This window comes from Alligator mississippiensis, chromosome 12 (assembly GCF_030867095.1).
Source record: "Alligator mississippiensis isolate rAllMis1 chromosome 12, rAllMis1, whole genome shotgun sequence".
In the NCBI taxonomy this organism is placed as follows: Eukaryota; Metazoa; Chordata; order Crocodylia; family Alligatoridae; genus Alligator; species Alligator mississippiensis.
The window spans coordinates 2,102,385-2,125,491 of NC_081835.1; the positions used below are offsets into that span (position 1 = coordinate 2,102,385).

At 41.6% G+C, this 23,107-nt stretch overlaps 1 protein-coding gene across 32 annotated transcripts in view; it reads right to left on the minus strand.

Annotated features, from left to right (window-relative positions):
- Window positions 1–23,107, minus strand: part of FHIT (fragile histidine triad diadenosine triphosphatase) — a 771,770-nt gene that overhangs the window by 669,110 nt on the left and 79,553 nt on the right. Inside the window, exons 5-7 of one of the 32 annotated variants that reach the window (XM_059715892.1) lie at window positions 17,574–17,709; window positions 15,526–15,593; window positions 12,310–12,393 (exon numbers count right to left, since the gene is read on the minus strand). The exons of 28 other annotated variants lie outside the window; for them this stretch is intronic. The gene's annotated coding sequence lies outside the window, so the exon portion shown is untranslated. The remainder of the gene's footprint in view (window positions 1–12,309; window positions 12,394–15,525; window positions 15,594–17,573; window positions 17,710–23,107) is intronic. 3 more of the 32 variants (XM_059715893.1, XM_059715894.1, XM_059715895.1) reach the window with 3 other exon arrangements.

Genomic DNA, 23,107 nt, shown 5'->3' on the forward strand with positions numbered 1-23,107 from the left:
ATGACTTCTTTTTTAAAGAATCACCTGTCAGATTAAATGCAAGTCCCTGTGTGAAATGATACAACGAAAGTGATAACGTGTTTGAATTATAACAAAACCAATGGAAGATTGTTGTTCTATATTTTATTGCTTTTGATATTTCTTTAGCAATCATCATTGCAGTCTGTCTAAACAATTCCCTGTGCACTGACATTCACAATAATGTGTTTTCATCACAAAGTTAGGCACTGTCATTAGATTTAGCAAAAGGCTATATTTTACAGTTCCCAACCATTTTTCACACCTCACTGCTTCATTGGGATGGGAATGTAACAGTTTTTACATCTGTCATCTTTGGTTATATGTACTTGAATACAAGCATTAATAACAGATTACTGGAAATCTATAGAGAGATGATGAATTAGTTATGTTCTTGTTATCCAACATTGGCATGGGATTGAAGGAGGGTTTGCCACACACTACTGCTTGGAAAAGGTCTATTTGTCAGCCACAACTTAATCCACTGGAAAGCTCACAAATGCAGAGTTATTCAGTTTTCATTATTTTGTATTTACTTATCAACTTCTGAAATGTCTGTTGATTTCTTACAATCGCTCGGCACAGAAATGCATCGATTGCCAAAGGCTAGGATACGCAGATTTTCAAGCAACACTGCTTAATCTAGGCCTGAGCCTACCAATTTCCAGATTCATCCACTGGTATAAAGAGGCGATGTCTGCAAGTTTCTATTTTAGCCCTCTACACATAAAGCAAAAGCTATTACAGAACTGTCCACCAAGGAAACATATGTGAAGCCACTAAACTAATAAATATTTTCTCTGTAGTTTAACTGTCTCAAGAGAACTGATAAAGCAGCTTGGTGAATGTAATGGCTTGTAGGTCACTGAGGAATGGGAACATTGGGAGTGGAGTAAACACAGATGAGCTTGCAGTGAGCCAGTGCCATGCACGAGAGTCGATTTGACTTTCTCTCGGGCTCAGAGTCGAAAAATCGAACAGTGCTCCAAGCAGGGAGGGATGAAGGCATGCCTTAGCAGACCAGTCTGGTTCTGGCTAAAAAAAGAAAGGAACTCACATCATAGGAAAGGACCTAACTCATGGCAACAGAAGACAATTTTTGTTGCCCATTCACAGCGTGCAGAGCCGATTTTGCAGGCATTTTGTGGCAGCCCCACCCCTCGATGCTGATTGGCAGACAGGCCGCGGGGAGGAGGGATAAGAGGGTGGTCGCCATCTTGGCTGCTGGCTGCCCTTCGTGTGGCCCCGCCCCTTGGCACCGATTGGTGGAGAGACATGGCTGCTTCCCTTCATGCCACCGTGCCAGCCAGGCCTTCCCTTCCCGGGCAGGCTGTAACAGCAGTGAGGACTGCTGGTTCATACTGGGGAGCCACCAGCTTATTTTTTATCACGTTTTTTTCCTTTGGTTGAATTCCTGGGAACTGGCTGCCAATGCCATTTCTCATGGCAATCACGGAGATCGCCATTTTTCACCATTGCTACAAAAATCACAAAACGATGATTTAAGTACGTCCCTAATCATAGGGGAAAACCTATTATACAGAATGGCAGTTGGGACTGCAACAGGCAATGGCATTTCCATCCTGGAATTCAGTTTTCCTAAAACTATTCTAAAACCATCCCCCTTCCAAAACCCCAATGTCATTTCAATTTTTTTTTCAACTAAGCTATGTTGCTGGGTTATTACTGTCACTGGGATTTTTTGCTATACTTTTATCCGAAGAACAATTAGTTTATACAGATTAATACATTAAAAGATTTTTTTCTGCTGCGATCGGTAAAGATGTCCCAAGTAAAGAGAAGGAAAAGTCACAGAAAACACACTCATAATACATTTTTCAAATGTTGTCTTGAAGGTTTTAAAAACTCAACCAATTAGCAGTCAACTGGTAGGGAGCGAGAGCAGGTTTGTGAAGTCCTCACATCTGAGAAGCCTGATCGTTTAGCGGTGTCACTGGTGAGTTCGACTTCGGGAAAGCTGCAGTCGGACACCCCTGCCCTCATCAGCAGGTGTCACTGCTGTCTACTCTAATTCCCAAAGTGTTCAAAAGAACAAAAGAAGATTTTGACCTGCTGAGAAAAAAGGCATGGCAAGCCAAACATCAAACCAAGAAATATGCCTTTGATGTGTACCTGATAGCTGTAGTTGTGTTTGCTCGGTAGCTGCACTGCAGAGTCTAATAGTGAAAAGAAAGGGTCATCATTTAGTCTACATAGCCAGTAATAAGGCCATCAAAACCAAGCCGCAACAGACTTGACTGAAAACGGGCTTAGCAATTTGAAACTAAATCATTCAGAAGAGACACACAGGGAGATTACTTTGTACATACACCTGAAACAGTATCATAAGAAAAGACAGCTTCCTTTTTTAAAATTCATTTCTCACTTTATCCTTGCAAGAAGGAAGCCACCCACACAGCTGCTAGGTTGTACAGGCCCTATTTTCACCAAGAGCTCATGCTTTCCTCCTCCAGGACCAGGCCACGGCTCAGATCAGTGAGCTGAGGAGGGAAGCTCAGGTCAGCTGTACTGAGCCTTACTGCCGAACACTGCCCCAACCAAGAAAGGCTGGGAGGGAGGCTCTCCATCACCCAGTGTACAGAAGCGTACAGATGTGTACAGTGGTCAGAGAGCCTCAGTTGAGCTGTCTTCCCCAGCCACCCCTAACAGGGACAGCTTCTGATGAAGTGAACCTATACATATAGACATACGTATATTATATACATACATATACATACACCTACGAAGGTGCATATGCATCCTGCCTTCTGACTGACTTCAGACTAACTAACTCTTCTTACTCCCAACCATGGTTGCACGTCACACCTGATTTAGCCTGCTCATTACATTCTTGAGCCTCTTCCCCAGCTGAATGAAGAGGAGCTTTACTTTGATGCTGAGAGCAAAAGCCAACATCAGCTGTATTTTGGCAAGATACTGTCCCTAGTGCTGTGTACTGAACCCAGATTCCTCTAGGCAGGATCTTCATGGCCTCAAAAAAAACCAATAACCATGAAGCCTCCATCAGGGAAGGACTCTTCCACGAGACCTCTATGAGAATGGAGGCTGGTCTGAGTCTTTCCCTTCAAACGCGCGTGACACTGCTTTGAAAACACATTTAAAGAAAAAGACATTTAATCAATGTCAGTATTGATGACACTTGATGCTCACTACAAGCCGGTGCAGCAATAGTACCCAAGAGGAAGGTCTGAGCACAGCACAATGTTACTTTCGAACTAAGTATTTCTAATCACCCACATCCTAGGTGAATACATCCTGAAGCAAGTTTAGTTCTGCATAAAAATATGTTAACCTGTTCAAAGGGAATACTGGAACAATTTATATTACAGAGACAGACTGAGTGAAAATTCAAGGCATTGATCAGATACATAAATTGCATCCTTATAATTTATGAAAGGAAACACAAGTGAGAGAAATTTATTGCCTAATTAAATTCAGCGCACTGTATTATTAAATTCTTGGTCACGTTTACTAGACATACCAGTAGCAATACAATAGTAACCACATCTGTTCCGGTATCAATAAAACAGTGATATATGGAATTAATCCTTCAGCAGTAGGTAAAGATTCCTTTTATTAACAGTTCACTAAAAGCATTTTGCAATGCATTTCAAGGGGCCCAGTAGCAGTACCTACCAAACCATCTCCTCTATCAGTAGAGTTTATAAACAAAGGCTGAAACCCTGAAGTCTAAAGACAAAACTGCAAATGGGGAACAGTATGCTTTCATATGCTTCTATCTTCTTTTATTGGAATATCTGTAGTTGCGTTTATCCTGCAAATATTTTAGCATGTGCTTAATTTTAACGCCTAAGCATATGAATAAGCATTTGGACACTGGAACTGAAACACTGAACATTTCAACACTGCAACTCATGCTCAGGTAGACCCCCAATGAAATCCAAATGGAGTAAAAACCAATCAAAGGTTCTGCACGTGTATTGCTTTACTGGTTTAATATTGTATTTGATCTTGTTGATGCCATTTTAAGCATAGAAATACTCTGCAAGGTAAATGTTTTTGGTCCTTAAGTGAAAATGCACCGCCTTGAACAACAGGAAAGTAAACTGAAGGCTTTGAGGGGAGGGAGAGGGGGAAGAGGTGCAGGGAGAGAAATTAGATCAAGGGGCCTAAGATTCAGAAAGATTAATGGAGAAGGCGAATCATGCGGGATTCAGGGAGTAGTTTATTTAATCACATATTCACAATTGTCTCATATTGCCTTATTACACACAACCGTGGGTCCCTTATTTCTTAGGCACATAAGATTGTGCTGCTTCTGACTTGATAAAACTGATCTTCAGCATCTCAGCATTAAAACAGTGCAACTTGCCTTTAACCCTCTCATAAAAACTGTTCACATGACAGCAATGTGCCCAGGTAAGAGGCAATGTCTGCCACAGATATAGATTTATTTTAAAAGTACTCATCTATTTTATGAACAAGGAAAAGCCGCAGTTTTGTTTTGTTTTTTTTAATTTAGGAACAAAATGTGTTCCCTCTTGCTATTTTCAAGCATTTTTTTCTGGCAAGTATATACCTGTTTACTTCTCTATATTTTGGGGGGGGGGGGGGGGGAAATGAAATATCTTCGGGGACTTGTTGCCAAGAAGTTGAGAATCTCAAAGGCTACATTAATCAAGCAAGATCTGTGCTTTCAACACTTCACAACTTTCACACTGCAAAAAAAATGTCAAGAGAGAATAAAAAAATGCACTCTTCTCAGGAATCTTGAAGCCTGTTAAGAGATATTTGTAGGGAAAAATCTACAAAAGATGATGTTCGCAGATAAAACAATTTCCCCATGTCACTTTGGCTCAAAGAACAAAATGGTCCCTGGAAGTCTGACTTGGTGGTCAGCTGTCAAAGTGAAATTTAATTTAGCACTAACAATAGACGAGATCTGTCAGTATAAGTACTCCATACAAAATCTGAAGAACTCTCTGAACGAAATGGCCTTAATGCAAGTTGCATCTACAGTAAAAATCAAGCTCTAACAAGCCAGCTACAGACATACTGCACTGCAGATAAATTATGAAAAACACTGTGCAGTTTGCCTTTTTAAAATGATTTTTCTCTTCCCTTCGTACACTATTACTGAAGGTACTGCTGCTTTTCCAAAAATACCCAACTGCTTAGCCAGTCCTAAGCATTTGTTAACTTGCCCACAGATGGGGCTGCCTTCTCGCTACCGTGATGCTTCCTTTGTCTGCTCCGCGCAGGAAGAGACTAGGGGGGCTTGGAGAATCTCCTCTCGTTTGCTGGATTCTACTTGATATTTTTTATATTCAATTACAGCTCAGTGACTAAAAACTAAATACATTTCCGAATTGGTCGCCCAGCTGTCTTTCCAGCCTTGGGGAGCGCTTCAATTACATTTTTAGGAAAACAATCATTTTGGCATTGAATGCAGATTAGTGATTTATGCCGTTTGCCCGAAAACTATGGCTCTTAGATATCCCTTATCTTTATGTCTGGGCCTTGCTGGTCTCTTTTCCCCAGGCTGTAGTGCACCCTGACAAAGCACACGTGGCCCTGCCATGCCTTAAAGCCCCACATGAAAAATGCTCAGCATTAAAAGAACGTGCACTCATCTCAGTTTCCTTTGACACCTCTGCAAGGTGCGCAGGGACGCTCCAAAGGAGGGGAATTTGGCAAACCGCCCCCCTTGGGGCCTTCACGACAAGGATAAATGTGAAAATGGATTCGATTAAAAAGTATAAATCTCCTTTTGGGTGAAAATCAGCTTAGTGGCTCATCAGACATGAAAAGGATCTCTTCAGGTAGTTGATCAACAGGTAGATGTTATTCTAGTCAATGGGAATCATCAGAAAGGATTTGAGAGGATATTGAGACAGAAGGATAATTGAGCCTGTCAAACATTCTTCCTTTCCAATTAAACCAAAGATAACACTCAAACATCTTTTGAATCAATTTCCAGTCTCGTTTCTGCTTGCTCACCCTCTCTCAGTGGGTCTACTTCCAGAAAAATATAAATAATTCAGCCCTATTGGAGCATTTAAAAACCTGAAAAGAATCAGCAGGAAAAATATATATATATTTTTACATGAATTGCAGTCTACTCTTCACACAGGAGCACCAGAACTGGAGGTTGACATTAGCAGGAGCCTTTGAGATTTACAGGCTTTTTATTTTTTCTGAGTGTGGAGGGCATAAGGTTTTCTCCTTCAAGCGCCGTCACCGTGCTGAGCACATGGCTCACCCTTAACACTTGAGATTTCAACAGGAAAAGTCTAACAAAGCCACTGCTTGAGACTGCCGTTCTTTTCATTTAAAGCCAACATTGTCTTTTTACCAATGGCACGGTACAGTTACATGTTTACTGTGACTTCTTAATAATGCCAAGCTTGCTCAGTTTAAAATGGGGGGGAATGGGGGGCTTCTGCAAAGCCTCATAGTAATGCTATGTATTAGATAATAAAATTATACCGCAAGAGAAGTAGTTCTAGTGCACTCTGCCAATTTAATGCAATGGGAGACAGACAGACAGACATATTCATATCTATATATACATACACACACACATGTGTGTGTGTGTATTATTTCTCTCTCAAGTCAAATAATGTTCTGGAGGCAGTGCCTACAAATCTACTTTATTCCTGCTCCCAAGTAGACAAAAAAGCTGTCATTTCATGTTCCTTTTAAGTCAGTAAGTCTATTACACTATGTTCATTAATATATAAAGTATGTCTGTATTAAAAAGAATTAATAAATTTATATAATTTACATCTCAAACAGCAAAAACAACATATGTAAAGGTGTCAGAATTTCTCAATCAACAGGAATAAAAGCTGCTGTATAAATGAAAAACAAGTATTTATGAGAGCAATAGGCTGAAGAATAGTGTGGACAATGGCAATGCGTATTTGGTACTTGAGAATTGTAAATATTCTTTTGTAAAGTGGGCATCAGCTTTGCAATGTTTCAAAATGAACTCTTTGGTGAATGGAAGGTAATGAAAAAGGGATGCACAGAATATTGCACAGGAAGAAAAAAAATGGTATGATAATTATTAACAACCACATTTCAATATAAAAAGGATGCTGTTTGAGAAAGGCAGCATTCTTCAGCACACTCTCAGTGCATCGTCTCTTAGAACCGCACCATTCACTAACTGGTGGAGAAACAAGAGACGGGTCTCTCCCTTCATTGGTGTTTTGAAGAGCATCTATGTTTATAGGAAGGAGAAACTAATATTAAAAAAAATGACCCTAAACAAGAGTAACTTATTAGCCAACAGCATTGCAGGGGAACATCAATCCTTCATCAGCCCACAGCCACATAGTGCTAATAACCAGTCTGTGGATTGGGGTTTCCAGCATGGTCTTTTTTTCTCTTATTAATTTAGAGCTGCCAGAGGTTAGTGATCCATTGCTTGGTCCAGCAAAATGATGCAACTATACTTGTTCACTTGAGGTTAGGTAGCTGGCTAATGCCTAAGTACTTTCCTGTATCAGGAATCACAGTGCTCCTGACCTTGCAGGATTGAGCAGAAACAGTTGAAAATTATCTAAGTGAACTTCTTCCCTTGAAAAGCTATTCTGTTGAAATCAAATCATTCTGAGGAATATGTTAATTTCAGCAAAAATGTCATTTTAGGAAAAATAATGGGGTGGGGGGGGAACCAATTGCATTAAAAAGATAATTTTCTATCTTGGAAGGGAGCATTTTGATTTCAAATGAAGAGACATTTGAAGTTCTTTTACTTCGTAAGTTTGGAAAACTTTTAAAGAGTCAGAATCAAATGAAATATTTCAATTTTATAGAAACAAAATGTTTCAACTGATCTCAAAGGAATTGTGTGTAGAATGAATTTTCACAGTTTCCTGATTTTATTCCAATTAGGAATGAAAACAAGTTTTGCAACATCAGAATTTCCCACGGAATAGAAATCCTGAGTTTTGACTACATTGAGGATCATTGAGGATTGAATCTCAGGTTACCTAAGATACAGCCTCATCTGTTGGGAAGTCACTTGCCTTCAGCAGCTCTGCTCCTCCAAATATAAGATTTAATTCTCTTGTGGTTAAATAATTCAGGGTGAAATTTTGGAGTCAGTGAAGGGAGTGGCGTAACTTCCACTGATTTCAACTGGACTGGCGTGCAACCCAGCACGAGCAAAGGGCTCAGCTTCCAAGACCGTGGAAAAACTGGGGAATTTTCTTCTGTAAAGGCAGGACCCACAACACATTTTCTTCCAATTGCAACACTCACTTCTTCAACCTTTCAGACAGAGTAGCATATAAAAATATTACCACACTTTATTTTTTCAATTTAAAAAACACAAACACTAGAAAATAAGGCAAATCTTCCACCTAGGGAAGTAGAAAGAAAGCTGTGTGCGATGGTCATTAGCCATTTTGTGTATTGCTTTAACTTTGAAAGATGCTTAAATGTCACACTGATGGGTATAGTACAATAACCCATCCAGAACACAGCTTTAAAACCACACACAAAATGATAACTCACAAATAGTGTTGTATCTTGCTCCAGATCCACTAATAATTGTCAACAGAATTGCTGCAAAAGTCCACTCTATTCTAGCAATGATTATTAAACACCCGAAAAACATACATTTTTTTCTCCATGAGTTAGCCAGACGGTACGCTATCATTTTCAAAGGCACTATTATAAAGCTATAAAAACTCAAACAAGCTTCTCCTTGGTTTATTTCCATCAATTCACTGTGCAAAGCCTGAAAGCTTAAGTCCACTTAGAGCAAAGTGTTTTGTTTTGTTTTTGACTTACCATGTAAGTTTGATTGTATGGTGTAGCAGCTGCCTCTATGCAAACTCTGAAAATCTAATTTATTTCCTGGGTTACAGTATTCAAGGCTGGTGCTTTTTTATGTTAGATATTGGAAATGCCTGGCAAATTATATTGATTTATTGCGACTAACCACACAGGACCTACGTATCACTGTCTACAGAAATGAACCTATTAAATGACTTAACCGATCCTACTCCTGAAAGTAAAAGGTGGCACACTTCACTGATTATGATCAAGCATAACTGTTGAGTTAGTATATTAAAAGTCTCATATAGCACCACCAGTCTGGTTAGTCACAAAACACTAAGTCAATATGACTTCCTGTTTCATACTGAATTTATGCATGGTTTCAATGTCAACATAACGAAAAAACAGCTTTGAAAAACAGTGGGTCAGTGTGTAATTAAAAGTTACCTGCTTCTGTTATATGAATAGTACAGTATACACCTAACACTTGGGGCAAAAGTTGTAGAATTCAAAATAAAATAATATTCCTGATCTGAATCTTGTTTCTGTAACACATGTGCTGCATTGGGCCTCCATTAGCAGTGTTCATAATGCACCCAAAGAGCAACATATTCCCAAACTTGCCAGTTCATGAAGCTGTTGTTTCAAATCCATATACCATTGCTTGGTCTTTTATTCACACAAGGGAGAAGACTTGCTGGGGTGGGAAAGAAATAAGAATGGAAGTATGAGCAAATTCCTCTTCCTTCGGGCATCAAACTGTCAATACGTGCCCACCGTCCTCCGCTCCTCACTAATAGAAAAGGGCCACCACCTCTGGGTATGGACAAACGCATCGCACATTTGGAGCTATTTCAAAAGGGGAGCCAAGCACACGACAGCAATTATGTACGCACAAGCTGGGAAAAATACAGGTATAGCAAACAGCTGCAACTTTCACACCGCTTCATCCGGGGTTAAACGTAGTAGCTTTGCTACGTTCGATTTGCTCTCAGCTTGTGAATTCATAACCACTCAAACCTTGCAAGTGTTGTGCGCTCCTGATCAGCAGCTCTCCTTGTGAAACGTCCCCCTTCTCAAACGGCTCCAAATGTACCTTTTTGTCCGTGCTCTTGAGTAATCGCCTCCCTGGAGGACTCGTAATAGCTTTAAAATGGCGATGTCGCCTGGCAGAGTGGCTGCAACCACTTCCCCACCAACTGTGCCCCGTAGAGGAGCTTCCACTTACGGACATGAAACGTCCACTTCTACGCCCCTGCTTGCTCACCCCCCAGCCCTGCCCACACACACCATCCTGGACACCAAAAAGAGGATCAGGCTCTCTTTGAAACCTCTCCATGCCTTTTAAAAACCTTAGACCCATCATGTAAACTTACTCAGTAATCCTTGGGAGGGGTGGGGAATTAAAACCAGCTGGATTCTCCGGGACCAGATATGTTCTGTGCATTTGGGACCAAATACGATTTTTAAACTGCCTGTTAGGGAACCATGAATCAGAAAATATCACTCGCATATTAATTGCTCTCTTAATTGTTGTTAAATAGTAAGAAGATTCTGAACTGATCCGCACAAAGATTAACAGCCGCGACAGAGCTCGCACAAAAGGACTCGGAATAATTAAGGACTCCCACCACAAATCTCCAGCAATACAAGGAATGTGAACAAGATTTAAACTCCACCCTAAGGGAGCAATTGGAAGATATTTATTCCATAGATGGATGATGTGGCTACAACAGAGTGGAACAGATTTATGAGATTTTACCTTGGGTTTCTTTCCAAGTCTGGATGTAGTTGACTGTCACAGATACACAAGCAGGGAGGATTATGTATACAAATGCACATTCCTAAGTTGATTTGGCAAGCCATACTGCACTGTGGTAATGCATAAACATATGTGATATTTCAAAAAAGTTCGGAAAATACAACACAGCTTTCAAACTACTACTACAAAAGAAAAGCCTGTGTTGTACAAGCCAGAGTCATGTTACCCAAACAATTAATGAAAACTGTGAATAAAAAATGAATTATTAGAGTTATTTTCTAAGAAATCGTACAAAGGAGTTAAGACTGTCGCAAAAAAGATCTGCTCGGACTTAAGAGGGTTGTCCACATGGGAACTTTTCTTTGAGATCATTTTAAGTAGAAAAAGACAAATCTTCTCCACCAGCAAACTCACTTTGTCTACAAGTTTTGATAACACCAGATGTTTGCTAATGCTGTACAAACAGAAGTCATTAAAATTTATTGCTGTGAAAACCGGACACCTTTTCAGAATCTGCATTAATATGCAGAGACACAAGATGTGACCTGTATTCACCCAGCAACAAGCATCAAACTTCTACTGGAAAATTCAAACAACTCCAATTAGACTGAGCACGAATCCTAATTAGACCTGGACATAGGCCAAAATTACTACACTCTGTCCTCATCTTGTGTAAAAAGGGTAACAATTTGTGTACGGTAGTTTAGAACTATTTGCAGAGGGCAGTTTTCTGGTGAAACTGGACTCTACTTACTATCTTTATTGAACACAGGACTCGCCATGCTGGATGCAAGAGTGCTTCTCACCTCCAGTACCTGACAGCTGCCGGGTCCAGAGAGAGGTGCAAAAACCCTGCTCTGGGATAACCTTTGCACACAACGTTTCTTCCCCAGCCCCAGGCGTTACAGACTGGCTTATACAGCGACACATAAGGGATGGGGAAGGAATGCAAGAAGTCTTCCCTGCCTCTTTCATGTACCCCAGTTACAAGTAAGGAAGTAATTCTTATCACTTAAAGTGAAAAGGAGTGCCCTCTCTCTCTGCTTCCCCCCAAAAATACAACTGGCCTTAAACAAAAGGAAACGACATGCTTCTAGCAATCTTCCACCCAACACCAGCTACAGACCAAGCCTTGAGGGGCCTATCCTAATGGCGAGCTTTTCTTCTCTCTCCTGGAATGAAAGCTCAAGGTGAAATTATGTCTCCTACAGAACCACTCCTCCTGGAGAAATACAGGTCCATCTTACCCATTCCTCAGGGCTGTGAATGAATATTGCATCTAGCCTTAGATACGGCAACATCAACACAGAACCAAGACGTAAAAATAAGAATCTGACCACCCGCTGCACCAAGCCAAGTCTCTAGGACGACCTTTATCATGGCCAACAACAGTTCAACCAGTATAGGTTCAGAAACCAGTGTTATCTCAACTGCTGGTCACACCTCAGACAGAGTGCAAGTATGCTTAGGAAAGGACACCAGTGTGAGCTGCAGCCACGATTCGTAATTCTGATCGTAGAGAGACAGGCACAATGATCTGAGTACTGAAAGCTGCAACAAAACCGTGGGTAATAGGAGTCAGCCAAGTTCCAACTTTGTCTCTGTAGTAAAATATAAAAAGGTCACCTTTAGTGAATTAAATTAAATGGACAATAAATCAAGCAGAAAAGCTGCACACCCATGGTGAGTTGGCTCACTGTTTATTGTATGCAATAGAATACAGGAAAAAATCTACACACTTTATTACTCACTCAGAACTTTGTACTTTTTAGTCCAACAAAGTCTTTCACCAATGCATTGTTCTGGTGACATCTGTAATGTTTGTAAAATTATATCTGTAAAATAATGAACAAGATTAGCTACTAAGAAATTGTTACCAAAAAAATAAATAAAATCAAGAGCCTTTATTTAGTGGATCATGTTCTACGTGGTCAGTTTTATTTTTTTATTTTATTTTTTAAGGCTCATTTGATCAAAATGTTCTTCAGTATACGGAAGCATCAGAATCTTCTTTGGTAAAGACCTACCACTTAATGCAATGCTACATATGCACAGGTGGGGTCCTCACACTGAACGCTATCCTTATCCTAAGCAACAGCCACCTGAAGATGAAAACAGAAAAAGCTGCAGCTTTTATAGATATCTATATCTATAGATATAGATACCGATAGATAGATAGATCGATCAATCAATCCATCTCTATATATATGTATCTCTATATTTGGTATCCACCTCTGTAGTTGCCATTGTTGGGTGCTGAGAAATCAGGCATGACCCTTTCTCTCTCTTCCCTTATCCAAATCATTTTTATATTTTCTACTTAGTGGTTAAAATAAAAACCCTAACACTGACACTCTTTACTCCTTATTAAGAGCCCAGAACCTATCTTCTGATTTTAATGGCTACCTACCGTCTGAACATAAAAATTCAGATGACACTGCAGCTCCCCAAATGAGAAGTGTGCGTTTCCTTGACAGTGAAGCGCAGACAAGGACCTTTTCCTACGGGATTGGCGTGGGAGCATTATGGCTGGGGGCTATACAGCACTCTGGCTGGACAGTGCAGCATGAGTCATTTTTAATTCTCTTTCTTATGATATAGGATATGAGGTCAGTAAGAAAATGCACTTTAAAGCATTAGCCCATCTGAATTCAAGCCTCTAACTGTTTCTTTTAGAGGTGATATCCCAGCAGCCACAGGAAACGACACTCGCTTTAAGGAGTGCGGGACACGCAGGGCAAAATGACCGACTATGAGCTAGTGGTCTGAGCACAGAAACAGGTTTCAGGCCACCGCCTCCGGTGACTTTCTCGGTGACCTCGGGCACATGAGTAGGGCCAGCTGGGTCTATAAGGCACTGGTCCACCACACGCCATCCCAGGTGAATCTCTTGGAGTCATCGTGTCTCGGGGAAACACAATACCACCTGACACGTCTACGCAAGCCAGGTCAGGCTGCTCCCCTTTGCTAGCTTCTATTTTTAACCTCCCCCTTAGAAGAAAAGAGAGCAAAATTGTGGCTGGCTCCCAGGCAGGGCTAATTCCTTATCTGCTCTCTCCATACTTTGTGCATGCAGTCAAAGTAAGTTTTTTTCCCCTTCTTAGAAAGAAAGTTATGTTCTCTCAGCTTTACTCAGAAAAAAAAATCCTGCTAAATTCTAATTCTGGAAGGGCTAAAGGATCAGGACAAAACTAAACAGACTGAGAAGAGGAATTCAGACACTAAGGGTAACAACAGCTGTTATCCATCAAAATCCACAACACAATCCATGATGGTGTTTCAGTCAAGCGAGAATTTAAAATACTTTGGAGAAGGGTAGTGGGTATGTACAGCATCGGTCCTTGCAACAAATTCTAACTGCACAACTTCACCATCCACTTTTTTTTTTTTTAATGTCCTCAGTTTGCCATTGCAAAATCTACAGAAAATCTCACATAGACCCTTTGCATCTCCCCTGTACTTACAATAAGCTATCCGTATCCTCTAAAGTGCCAGGCCAGTTTTTGCCAAAGCAAGGAAAGAAAACCAGCAAGAGCTAGTATTACCATTTGTCTTTCTGTCATGACAAACCAAGATCCTGGCTGCATTATGCTAGGCACGGTCCATATACACAGGACGAAATAGTATATGCGTCCCAAAGAGCTGACAGTCTCACCAGGCAAGACATGGACTGAAGGAAAGACATTTGTATTATCCTCAGTTAACAGATGAGAGCCGAGGATCAAAGGGCACACTTTGCAAAACTGCCCTAAGTGATGCGGGCTACTAAATCTCATTGATTCTCAATAGGGCTTCTGCTCTTGAGTTACTTAAGCACGACCGAAAGTGTTGTTGAAAGATGAAACAACTTCCTCACGGGCATATGGGAATTTGCTGGCAGAGCCAGGAATGGAGCTAGGAGTCGGCTTCTCTCAAACCCAAATCCGTTGGGTTAACCACAAGGCTCCTCCCTCCCATCCCTCCTCGGGGCTGCAGCAGTATTTGTGGTTCCAACTCTCCTCCGCAGGCTGGCCAGAAAATGTGGACTCCCTTCTTCCTGCCCTCTGGGAAACCGCTTATTTCCAACCTTCCCACTCAGCCTGGGAGCAGGAGCCATAACTTAACTATACGTTCCCATTTCCAAAAGAGCTGAATCTTTGTCAGATTTGGATTCTAGGAGGTAGGCAAGGCAAGGCAAGGCAAGGCAAGGCAAGGCGTCATCTCAGGAGAAATTTTACTGCTGCTGATTTAAAAGCCTTTTGAACACACACACGGTTTCAAATGGAACCAATAAAACAACTTTAATTGTCAGAGTACGGTGGGCAAGCCATAAGTCCAAAATCAATCTATTTTTGTTAAGGGCTTAACAGTACAGTTCAGGTCATTTCAAACACCTTTTTTTTCCCCCAGGAAACAAAATTTACTGATTTAAACTTGGAGAGAAAATTAGTGCTAGAACATTCCTCTGCTAGCAGATCCAAGAAAAAAAGTGCAAAATAAGCAGTTTCTAACCTCAGTAGGTCCAAACGTTGTATTTTAAAGTTATGTAGTAGTTCTGAATAGTCAAGGCAACGGTTAGAAAATCTAGCCGAACAAGGTGGTGTCAGAGCCTGACTAGAAATCCACTAAATCACAAGGCCATAGTCACAAAGCCAAACTAGGCATGACTTAGACACCCAAAAGAAACCAGCACTGAATTTGCAGCAGGTAGGAATAGAAGCAGATAGTGCAGATGATAGATGAACACTGGGGCTATACACTAAAAATCTTTCAGTGATATTCTTCTGAAAAATACTGTACATGCATTAGATTGGAAGATCCCCCCCAGCATGCAGGCAAAACTTTAAGTACTTATAACAGTGGCTTTGTGTTTATAAAAAAGGTTTTTACACGCACTCCACCATGAAGCGTTATTACAACCTGTTGAGAAACTGCAAGTTTCTCTATTAGAAAAAGACAATATCTCATAAGAAATGTACAGCACTTACTTTAATATACATAAACAGCAGGAATTTCCAAAGGGCAAAGTAAAGCTGGCTCACTAAAGCGAGGCCTACTGAAAAAGCAAAAATGAAATTTAAATGTATTTAGCCCTTTTTCTAGAAATAGCAGTTTCCTAACATAAGACAATAGCATATTAGCATAGTGCACTAGAACCAGAGGCACAAAGGTCTTTTAATTATTAAAAGGGCCTAATTTTGCAATCCTAACATTGAATCTTGACATCTATTTTGCCTTTTAGTCAAAGCATCTTTCTTTGTATGTCCCGAGGATGGACTTGCTCATGCCCTATGAAGCAAACATCCTCCCTGCCAGGTAAAGGACTTGTCCAACCTTCTGAGTTCCCTACAACTATTTATAACAGCTAATAAATATAAAGGCATAATGAGAGAAAAACATTTAAAAATACAAGGCACTACTAAGGAAAAAACTCTGTTGTTGTTGTTGTTTTGTTTTGTATTTGTGACAAAACTGAACGAGAGACAGAGAGGAAGGCGAGAAAAGCAGCATCAAAAGGAAACGATAACTGGAATCTCCCCCAGGGAAAGAGTGTCTTACAGATCCATCCAGAAGAGTGAGGAACGGTTAGGAAGCATAGAAAAAAAAGTTCACGCACGCACCAAAAAAACCCAGCACACAAGAGAACCCAGATATGAAGTGATGTACAGAATGCACCTGTCGAGCACAGATATTGAACAGTTCTGAAGCACATAACAGAAGTGACAACTGCAATATAGCTAAAGAGACAAAGATGTACAAAGGGAGGAAAAACCATGCATCTGCAAGTAAAAAAAAAAAAAAATCTTTAAAGAAGTTACTTGAAGTTGTTGCTGGAAGTTTGCTGGTCTGGACAAGGATAGACTAGGACTGATCAAGCATGCAGCTTCTTTGACTACTCAGGAAATTAGCAGAGTAGGGCAAAGGAGGGCACAAGCTGAAGGAGAAGAATTACTAGAAGGGAGTCAGCAATCTGAGCAAAAACAATTTGAAAGAAACAATTAGAACCTGGAACAGGTCCCAAATCAATAAATAGAGGTTACAGTAGGGCACAGAGTATGATGGCCATGTAATGAAAACTAAAATGCAGATAATTCAGCTTTGGGAATGAAGACAGCGTTTTGGGATGCAAGACGATGGCTGAAAGGATGTCCACAACCAACCCCACCAAAAGATGCAACATGAACCTGTTCTCACATTTCTGACATACCGCAGGGTGCCGAGACCACCAAGAGGAGCGGAGGGTGCTCAGTGCCACCGCAAGGTATGCAGCATCTAACGAAACAGGGCTTTGTGTGATTAAGGACTTCACGTCCTTAGTTCAGCTGTTCTATACAGGCCTCATCCGAAGCCCATTGGACTCAACAGAAAGACTCCTAGAGCTAAAGGTCAGGGTGGGCAGAAAATGTTCTCTCTCTGAAGTACAGATTAAATCAAGTTGGTAGCCAATTTTTTAGTGGTGCTATGTGCCAGGCATTTTTTGCACTACAAAGTGGTATGGGGAGGACTTCCTGGTAAATACTCAGTGCATTGTAATGGGAATTGAATATGCCGTTCTCATTAGCATTAATGGAACCTAAAGACTACACTTCAAGTGCACCAGTTCAGAGCTGAATAACTGCAATTTGGTAATGCATTTATAATTAAGTAACATCAACTCAATATATAATCTTTAAGAATTCATTTTTCTTAAAATTGAAAGAATCGGTAATTTAATGCAATAGGCTGCACAGAAGATTGCAATCCAGCGATAATTAATGCAAAAACTAAAAGCCTCTGTAGGTGTGAATCAAATTATTATTCTATACACATTATAAACTTATCTACAGTGGTGTGCAAGTCCTAAAAGGAGGGACGTTACCACCACCAAAAAACCACCAGTACCCACAGCACTGTCTCTTGGAGGCCTTTCCTTCCGCCAGAGTTCAAGGTGTTGGGCTTCCGTCCCAACCCTCCCGCATGGCCTCCTTCCATGGGAAAGGGGGAATATACCTCCCAGTGCTGTAGGGAGCTGTACAAACTTGTGTGCTATACCTACCAGTACCAACTGTGATTTAATCCAAGACCTCCCAATCAAGTGATAGCCATCCCCTGGGGAAGGTAATGGCAGGATGACATCAGTCAGTCAGTAAAAGGCCTCGGAAGGGTTTTTTGGGGTAGATTTCTGTTTTTCCCTGTAATATATCAGGGAGAGAAAAAAAATTTCTGAGAACTGGTTCTTTACAACTGGCAAAAGGGAAGACTGCATCTATCACTTCCACAGACACCAAGGGTCAAACCTTAGCTCACTACAGTCAATGGGAAAACTTTCATTAACTTTGGTGGGGCAAGCATTTCACCCAGAGGATTTCGGTCGGGAAGTAGAAACCTGGACTTTATGGGACAGTCAGAATGGGAACCTTGTTTTCAGCCCCCAGTTTGAACACCTGGGTATAAATTCTCCTCTAAAATCTCTTTAAACTCTAGGCTACAAGTTTCTATTTTTCTAAAAGACCTCAGCCACTGCAGTAGGTAGTTAAAATCTTGCTCCTATCACACTTAATTCAGACTTTTCCTACGGCCAAGAGTGAACTCTAGGATATTATGCAAGAAGCTGGAAGCAAACTGCCGGTGGCTCGGGAATTTTCTGAAGTCAAAAATGTCACTGTCACCACCAGATATGCCTTTCCTCGAGACCCGCTCCAAAAGAGTTAGCTGATCTCCCATCCAGTTAGCTGATAGCTATGTATGTGACAGCCCCAAAGAGCCATATGCTGTTTTGTTTTTATATCAAAATCATCATTCAAAGACATATTGCTTTCTTGAAGTAACAAGAATTTCCCTGCATCTGTGAGGAATAGGGTTGGATGCACATCCAAACCACACGGGGAGGTGAACAGCCCTAAATTCCCTATTTGTCCTTGAGCAACGTGTAGTGTGGACAACATACAAGGAAAATTTCCCAAAAGGCCCCAATTAAATTCACTACAACAGAGAATACCAGTACGCTTAACTCATTTTTCTCTGCCACAGATATTTCTGCACTTTCCAAGGTCTGCTTGAAGGTTTAATGAATATTTTTAAAATATAAAACACTTCAGCAAAGATCCTTGCTAAGCGAGAGTTGATCTACCAGCACCCATCACAACAGATGAGTACCCAGCCCCCTACTTTAATTTTTTTTTTTCTTAAGTTTGTGTATCGATCTAAACATTGTACTCCATCTTCAGCCCCCTCCGAGGCAAGAGATACGGTGATCTCTCAGAGACGAGAGTGACACACAGACTGTATTGCCAAAATAGTGTCACTTGCACATTACTGAAAGGTTGATGCTCCTTCTCTAAATGAAGATGCAGGTGGAAAGGGGTCGACGTAAGCAGGTGTTGGGAACAGGTGGCCGGCCACCACACATTTCATTCACATTGTGACTATCCTGGAAGGAAGTCTGGAGCGCTCTGCTGCATTTAGGCAGGAGGTGGAAACACAAACAATGACTTGGGTCGCAAGGCAGGAAGGTTTAGTGCCTCAAGGAAAAGAAAGCCCCGGCTTCCTGGTGCCCCACCAGCGAGGTTGTAACCAACACTGGTCCTGCATCAAGGAAGATGTTGCTGCAGCTGCCAGTTTATGAAACTGGACCTCCGATACAAAGATCATTTGAAGGGAACTGAAAGTGATATCGTCACCTAGTTTATGAAGCTTTACCCTACAGGTAAAAGGGAAGGAAGAGGACCACATCCTCCTCTTCAGGTCAGCATTACTTCTTTGCTGCTGCCTGCATTTCATTTGCTTTGCTTTTCAGCTATTCCATGAACATTTCTTTGATTTCCAAGGAAACTTTACAATAAAGAGATGCATGCTGCAACCAGCTGTCAGAGAGCGGACACCTCGAAAAGTGGAAGTCCTCAGATATTCACCATGGGGAGCCAGTGCTCTGCTCCCTAGCAGGTTCCTCCTCCTGCCTGCCCTAACACAGAGACCAGGAACCCACCTGCTTTGACAGCCTGAGGACGAGACCTGAGCAGGATGCTAACCTGATGACTAGGGTAGCTTCATGTGTCTACCTGGGACCTCTGACGGACGTTCATTGAAATGCATGATGGGATCGGATCCCCAATCCCACACGTGCACGGCAGGACGCATGGTTTTGAGATCAGGGATCAGATCCCAATTGCATCACATTTGCCAGTGCTGGGATCCTGATCTCGGGCACTCTCTGCACCAGCTAGTTGAAAGCCAGATGCCTGATTATCAGCTCAAAGGGGGATCACGCAGGAGTCTGGAACCAGCCCCAGCGGGGTCCCTCCCAGGCTGACGATCAATGGATTGTCAGCTGGGGCCAGAACTGGCCCCGGTCTTGGACCTGGCTGGGCAGAGCTGCTCAGTGCAGAGTTTAAAGCCCCCAGCAAGGAGACCAAAGACCCCCTCCACAGCGAGCCTGTTTCCCTGCAATGGTACCCTGGCCAGAGCTGCCTGGAGCAGGGTTTGAAGTCCCAGTGTAGGGGAGCAGAAGCTCCTGGCTGCGGGAAGTAGAGGCATTCCCCCGCCAAGGACTTTAAACCCTGTGCCATGCAGCTCTGGCTGGTCTCTGTTTCCTCCATGCCAGGCTTCCTGGCCAGAGCTGCCCAGCACAGGGTTTAAAATCGCCAGTGTTGCTGGGGGGTGGGCAGCCTCTGCTTCCCCACACTGGGATGGTCGGCCAGTGCTGCTCCGGGTAGGGTTAGCCAAAGGGTTCCCCTGCCCCGCAAACCAGGAGCCTCTGCTTTTCTCCGATGGGCAGACTGCCTGGCACAGGGTCTAAAGTCCCAGGCAAGGGAAGCCCTTTGGCTTCCCTCCAGCCCACCTCCAGTGGGACCGAAAATCAGCAGATTCTCGGCCACTGGCCACACATTAAAGTGCCATACAAACGAGCCATTAAAATATTCTACATTATGCCTAGAACATTTTTATGGCTCATTCCTCATTTTATAGCTCCTTAAATTGGGTGCATGTGTAGCACCCTTCCTCGTTATGCCACAATTAACATGTTGAGCACGGCATAAATGTCATGTGTAGAGGAGGTCTAAATTACATCAAGAAAGTAATTTATGACTAGTTGGGTCAGCTCAGAAACTCCACAGGCTGTTTTGGCAGATATAAAATTAGGTCACATTTTTACATGTGTAACAAGGGCAGCAATGTCTTACTCTTCTAGAACGTGGGCCTTTGGGTCTTTATTGACCTAATTTTAGATGTGGTGTCAGCAATCCAAAAATGACATGCTATGTTATTCAGTCCTATTCTATGTTGAAACAACTATACAGGCCTAGGATAAATATTATGAGAATTACACATAAAATCTTGCATGAGAAAAAAACAGAAACAAACATTAAAGTAATAGGCACTAAACATTCTATTTAAAATTTAATTTTTTCTTTTTACATGTTTATGTTGTTTTCAGTTTCTTACAACTGACTTAAATAAATTCAGCCTAAAATCTATAATGCCTTTATTAAAACTACCGTACATAATGGCAACCACTTTAAATGTAGTTACAGCTGTTCTCTACATTACTGTAGAATGAAGTGTGAGAAAATAAAGAGTAGTCTGAGCTTTCAGAGGAAAATGGAATTTAATAACCTTACGCAAATCATGCTTAATCTAATTGGTAGGACAAATATTTAGGAGAAGCTCCATACAAACTTTAAGAGTGATTCCATTTGAATAGTTCTGATTCATTTGGATGATGCACCATAGTACTGACAAAATACTTTCAATCACACTATAGGGTACAGTGAACAATAAGTAGCTCTCTCAAATGTTCTCCCCCAGTACCAGTTGGATATTTTGCTCTTTTATACAATGTATTCACACACACACACACACACACACACACACACACACACACACACACACACACACACACACAGCATTACACTTAACAGAAGGAAAAAGGTCTGATACAAAACATAAGCCTGAAGAGGCTTCCAGGTACTCCCCTGTTATGACATGCAAACCCATCCTGCAATGGGCAGGCTTTTAGTTATGATCATAATATCATGACTACTTATAAGTCCCTCTGGAGAATGACTGGGGAACAGCGATAAGGGAAAGCTTGTGGATGACCATGCAAAATAACCAGGAACGTTACAGGAAGCAAAAACTGGGTAAGTTTTACAGATGTATTTTACCTTCCCTAGAATGAAACCCAATCACTCAAAACAGAAGATGGGAGTTTTCAAGCGCTCAAGAAAATCTTGGCAAAGCAGAACAGTGAAACTTCTATTACTCAACCAGCCAATGATACTTAAAAGTTATTTTAGATATATCTTGGTCAGAGCAGAAGCAAGTTGTCTGCTGAAGATAAAGGAAAAGAATCGGTACAGTGACTCTGGGGAGGGTCTGAATGATTGAGGGTTTATGAAACTTTTAAGACAAGACGGCACTGAGCTGTTTCACTACTTCCCCCCCCTTTTCCTTTGAATTACTGGAGCTGCCAGCATTTGATGGTTTGGTTTAAATTTGCTTGGCAATACATTTGTGTTACTGCCAAGATATATGTTGTATGCGAGTCTCTTCTCTTTCTTTCAAGCCTGGTTTACCAGGTGGCAGGTAAAGCACTTTATCTATTTTTCTTGTTCCAGAAGCTTTTCTTTTTAGATTATTTAGTGGCACAAAGGATTTATCTCCTTCCTCTCCACTTCCTGCAAACTAACCATGAACCATCTGAAATTTTAGCTTTTGCTATTGATGTTCTTCAATTATTTTGTGCGATTTCTTTTAGGGAAAAAAAAAATATAATTAGCCAATGCTTACATTATATTTTTTTTAAGGCCCCTGGCAGACATTCAGGTAAAGGCCCCATGGGATCTGATGCACTATCCCCAAAACTGCTTCCTGCTGTGCCACAAGTGCATGGCAGGAGGTGTGACTGTGGGACCGGGGATTAGACCCCCATCACACCCTATTGCCAGTGGAGGGGCAACCTGAGACCAGGCTCCCCTTGCACCAGCAATTAGGAAGCCAGTCAGCTGATCCCTGTTCCCAGCTTCCCCGAGTGACCTGCGCTCGCAGGCTCCACGGCACAGCAGGGCCCTGGACTCCAATGCACCCTGGAGGCTGGCAGCCCTGATCAGCCTGACCCCGCGTGCAGGTTAAGGCACAATGGGAACCGGACACAGTTATTACAGGCATTTTATGCAGTACCTTTGCGGCTTATCCCTTGTTTTACCATGCCATTCATTGCATTAACGTATGGCTGGGTTACTTCTTAAGATGCGATTAACTGGTTAAGTTAGCAGTATTAAAGGACCAGATCTGGGCATTTAAATTATGGATGAATACAAATAGAGTCTGTGTGTGTACAGACACAAATAATCAGCCAACTGCGGCTAGGTCTGCTCTTGCTCTGATGCAATTCAGTGAAAAAACTGCCAATAGCTTCAGTGGCATAGGACTGAGTCTTATGCAAAATATCAGGATCGGAGAAGTGCTTTCCCACATTGACATCCCAACTACATGGCTATCTTTTTATAAACTAAAGTGGGAAGGGATATACACTAAAGTTTCATCCATAAGAGGCTGTCCCAGTCTATTATAGCTTCATTATGTAACAAC